This window comes from Priapulus caudatus, unplaced genomic scaffold (assembly GCF_000485595.1).
Source record: "Priapulus caudatus unplaced genomic scaffold, Priapulus_caudatus-5.0.1 Scaffold425, whole genome shotgun sequence".
Classification (NCBI taxonomy): domain Eukaryota; kingdom Metazoa; phylum Priapulida; class Priapulimorpha; order Priapulimorphida; family Priapulidae; genus Priapulus; species Priapulus caudatus.
The window spans coordinates 94,552-99,551 of record NW_014577486.1 but is presented as its reverse complement, the minus strand read 5'-3'; the positions used below and the strand labels follow the sequence as shown (position 1 = coordinate 99,551).

The 5,000-nt window shown below is 50.3% G+C and overlaps 1 protein-coding gene and 1 pseudogene across 1 annotated transcript in view; both read left to right on the top strand.

Moving 5' to 3' along the window:
• Positions 1-3,553, top strand: part of LOC106810263 — a 14,827-nt pseudogene extending 11,274 nt beyond the window's left edge.
• The window catches only part of LOC106810277 (cilia- and flagella-associated protein 58-like), a 10,782-nt gene that overhangs the window by 3,319 nt on the left and 2,463 nt on the right, over positions 1-5,000 (top strand). The window lies entirely within an intron of this gene.

The window sequence follows — 5,000 nt, the reverse complement described above, 5'->3', positions numbered from 1 at the left end:
CGTATATAATTATTCTTATTAAATCTTATACGTACACAGACACGTGTTAAATGTATGTGTGTGCTGTTGGGGGCAGAACTACAAGGACGAGGCAAGCAAGCAGCAGAAGACGGTCTATCAGCTGGAGAAGGATCGCGACCGATACATCAACGAAGCCAGCGAGCTGACCCAGAAGGTGCTGCAGAGCATGGAAGACGTGAAGGTATGTGCTGCTGACCCCCCAACCCTCCTCCTCGCGTGCGACGTCCGCGCTTTAGGTTGCTAGCGATGCTCGTAAATTCCCCTTGCGCTCCTTTGCCTCTTTATCTCTCTCGTTTTGCTCGGCTTATAGGCCAGGCAGATGTAGGCATCACTAACTTTATAGTTCCATGGCGTCAAATAACAAGCAACTCTGAATCTATGCGGGGTAGTGCAGTGGGTGCAGTGGTATTACTCTCTTTTTCTCTCTCTCTCTCTCTCCTCTCTCTCTCTGTCTCTCTGTCTCTCTGTCTCTCTGTCTCTCTGTCTCTCTCTCTCTCTGTCTCTCTTCTCTCCTCTCCTCTCTCGTCTCTCTCGTCTCTTCTTCTTCCTGTCTTCTCTCTCTTCTAATGCTCTATGCTCTATTCTATCTGCTATCTCTATCTCTCGCTCCCTCTCACCCGGCGCTATCTCTCTATCTCCTATGCTCTAATCTCTATCTCTATATCATCTCGTCCCTCGTCCCTCTCGTCTCTCGCATGCTGCCTCTCTCCTCTCTGCTCTCTGCGTCTCTCTCTCTCTCGTGTCTGCCTCTCTCGTCGTCTGCTTTCTCTCTCTCACCCCAATCTCAACCTCTCTCTTTCTTCCCGCCTGCCACAGGTGCGCGAGAATGGCAGATCGACTACAATGTAAGAAGTTGCCGAGTCGGAGACGAACGCGTGATAGCAAGCAGCAAGAACCTGTAACGAGGCGGTGCGGCAGCGAACCGCAATCTCTACAGCAAGAAACTCATCGAGTGCGCAGGACGAGATCACCGAGATGCGGCCGCAAAGCTGAAGATCATGACGCACCTCAGATCGACCAGCTCAGGAGGAGATCACAGGTCAGTGGAGAAGGAGGAGGAGGAGAGAGAAAAGGGGGGGGGGAGAGAGCAGGACGAGAAATAAGATTGATAGAGTGAGAGAGAGAAAGAGAGAGAGAGAGAGCGAAAAGAAGTGAGAGCGAGTCAGATATATTGATAGAGAAAGAGAAGAGCGAGAGAAGATAAAATTCGATTGAGAGGATAGAGATAGAGATAGAGATAGAGATAGAGATAGAGATAAGAGAGAGAGAGAGAGAGAGAGAGAGAAGAGAGAGAGAGAGAGAAGAGACAGAAGAGAGAGTGTGTGTGTTGTTGGAGAGAGAGACAGACAGAGATAGATCAGAAGAGATGTAGCTGAAGTGCCCACAGCCTAACGCTCCACACATACAACACACAGCACACGCTGCAGGCAAGGAGACGGCGCTTGGTGAAGGAGCCATGGAGTTCCAGCGCGTGGAGAAGGACAGCAAGGAAGCCCTGAAGGCGCGAGCTGACGCGCATGAAGCAGCAGGCGGCCGAGACGTAAGTCCCTTACATCGACGAAAAAAAAACCGCAGAGACAGAGGCAGAAGGTAAGCTGGCTCAGATCATAGCCAGAAGCCGATGCGGAGAGGCTGCGGCCAAGAAGAAAGAGTTTGGACCAGGGTAGGTCTCGTTGCGGTTAATACCTTACATAAACCTTGCGTAGGTTATTACTTAACTCAACTTTTATGCATGATTGCTCGGGAAATGTTTCCGTTGTGGTTATTACTGCTGCAAGAGGGTCGTTAGGTCGTATCAGGTACTCAACAGATATGTACCCGAGGTACATATATGTATACACAGTGTAACGCAAGACTTGATAACTACAGTAAGTGTACGCCTAACCTAACCGGCTAGCCCTAACCCTAACCTAAATATACTCATATAAAAATATACACAATAATACTAACAACCTAAAAACTACGCAGGTCGGTACATATCTGTAGTACCTGATGCGACAACGACTACCCATCTGCAGTTATTACTAGGTTATTACTAACTGCACTTTATGTATAAGTGCCGGGAATGTTAGCCGTTGGGTTATTGGGTTATTACTAAATCGATCTTTTATCCATAAAAGTAGTCGGTAGAGTGTTGCATTTGGGTTAGGAGGTTGGATGCTATTACCAACTCAGCACTTTATGTATAAAGTAGTCGTATAAAATGTCACGTCTTGCTTGGTATGTTATTACGAACATCGGCAGAAGGTGCTTAGAAAATTTAGAGTTGTGGTTATTAGGCTAGGCAGGGCTCTAGATCTGTCAGAAGCCAGAATTGCACTAGACAACTCGACTTTACGTAAACTGGAAAATGTCCACTGTGGGAACGGAATCACAGCGCGGAAATGCTGACGATTGTTTGTCACAAACGTCGGTGACGTCCGCAGGTTATCAAGCGAGAGAGACATCCTGGGCACGGCCAGCTGGTGCGACGATATGACGAGCTATGGCCTTGCTGTAGCGAGAAGATCAGATCCAGGCCAGTGATCTCATACAATGGGAGAGATTCCAGTAACAGAGCACCGGACTGCGAGAGCATCCGCGTCATGAAGCTAGAGTGCGGCTCCGGGCGCATGTATTGATGTCTACATACCAAATGCAAGCATATTGGAATGTCACACACCGAAATGTGCACATACTTGGATGGCACACGACCAAATGTCACATATTGGGTGTCCACAATACCAAATGTCACATATTGGTGTCACACACCAAATGTCACATATTGGGGTGTCACAGGCACCAAAATGTCACATATTGGGTGTCACAAGCAAATTTACATATTGGATGTCACATACCAAATGTTCACATATATGGGTGTCACAGACACCAAATGTTAGCATGATATTGATATCACACACGCAAATGTCACATATTGGATGTCCACACACGCAAATGTGCAGCATATTAGGATGCCACATATTGGGTTGTCAACACCAAATGTCAGCATATTGGGTGTTCAGAACACCAAATGTCACATATTGGCAGGTGTCACAGCATACCAAATGTCCACATATTGGAATTTTCGGAACACCAAATGTTACATGATATTGGATGTCACACATCAGATGTCAGCACACGGAACCCCGTTCACAACATTGAACAGATGTCACACAAACCTGCGTCAACATCAGATGTCACACACCCACGCGGTCACACATCTCTGCTGTCACACACCACCGCGTCAGCACAATCAGATGTCACACACCCCAGGTCACACATCTCTGCTGTCACACACCGCTGCATCACAGCATCAGATGTCACAAGTTCCCCCGCGCTTGCAGCAACATCTGCTGCTGTCACATTCCCCCACCCCCGTCCTCCAGCACAGGTGAAGAAGCTGGCGGAGGGAGCGGACGATGCGCTGTCCGGAAGAGCGTCGGCAAACATAGAGGACCTTGAAGAAGGAGGTTCAACTACACGCAGAGGGAGCTGCTGCGGCGAGCGCACGCGCTGCAAGGCGCTCGAGGAAGGAGCTGAGACCCGTACATGAACATACACAGGTGATGTGCGATGGAGTAGGGAGAGGGGAAGGGGTTGAAGCGGGAGAGGGGAGGGCTTGCTGCGCGCAGCGGCAACGCGCTAGAGGAGGAGCTGAGAACCCCATGAAACATAACGAGGTGACGCCGGGGCAGGGGGAGAGAGGGAGAGGGGGAGAGGGGAGGGGTGAAAGCGGGGACGAGGGGAAGGGCTGGCTGCGCGAGCGCACGCGCTAGAGGAGGAGCTGGAGAACCGCCATGAACATACACAGGTGACACAGCGCGGGAGAGGGGAGAAGGAGGGGGATAGGGGGAGAAGGGGAAGAGGTGACGGATCGGGAAGGGGCGGGAGGTGATAAAGAGGGAGGCGAGTGCAGTAATGCCGGGAAGGGGCGAGTTGGCGCCGGGACGGGCAAAGAAGATTGTGGAAGAAAATAAAAAAAGCGCGTACAAACTCGTGCGAGCCGGTCATCTTCGGACGGATGCGGTTCGATGAGGCGAACACGCGAGGATCGGGAGATCACGATTGAAGGGATTCACGGCGTTAGCCTAGGTGGCGGAAGCATGGAGGGCAAGTGACCGCAGCACGTTCGGAGATGATACAGAAGATGCAGACGTGGGCAGCGCCGACTCATACGAAAGACGGAGAAGGTGTAGAGAAGGAGCTCATGTACAGGTACACAGGGAGGTGCCCGGGAGAGGGGGAGGGGAGGGAGAAGAGAGGACAGAGAGGCAGAGGTAGAAGCGAGGAGATAAGAGAGAGAGGGAGAGAGTGCCGCACTGACTGCGCCCCGGGAAAGGGGAACGCGAAGAGAGAGAGAGAGAGAGAGAGAGAGAGAGAGAGAGAGAGAGAGGAGCGAGAGAGAAGAGCGATAGAGAGAGAGAGACGAGAGAGAGGAGAGATGAGAGAGAGAGAGAGGAGAGAGGGAGGGAGAGGGAAGAGAGAGTGAGAGAGTGAGAGAGAGGAGAAGAAAGAAGAGAAAGAGATGAGAGACAGAAAGAAGAGGAGGTCAGACACAGGTGGGTTATAGATAACACCCAGGGTGTAGGGTTATTATCTACCCCCACACCAACGTTCTAAAGACCAGTTTATCCCAACAAAGCACGTGCAAATTCTACATTTTGGCACGCGCGCGTATAAACTGCCTCTAGCTCGACTGGACCTAGCAACAATTTACGCAAGGGGCCATAACTATCTCACTCAGACAGACGTACAGGTCATTGGTGCATCCACATTAGGCACCTTAGGTATCACGAAGTGATGCAGCGGATTTCTGTGTATCATCAACTGATGCACAGACTCCGGTATATCAAGGAATGATGCCAAAACCTAACGCCTAACCCTACCCTAACACACTTGTCGATACCTAATGGCCTAAGGTATATATACTATTATATGGACTTAGGAGTTAGGGTTCGGTTTTTGATCATTCCGCTTGATATACGGAATTTGGTCATCAC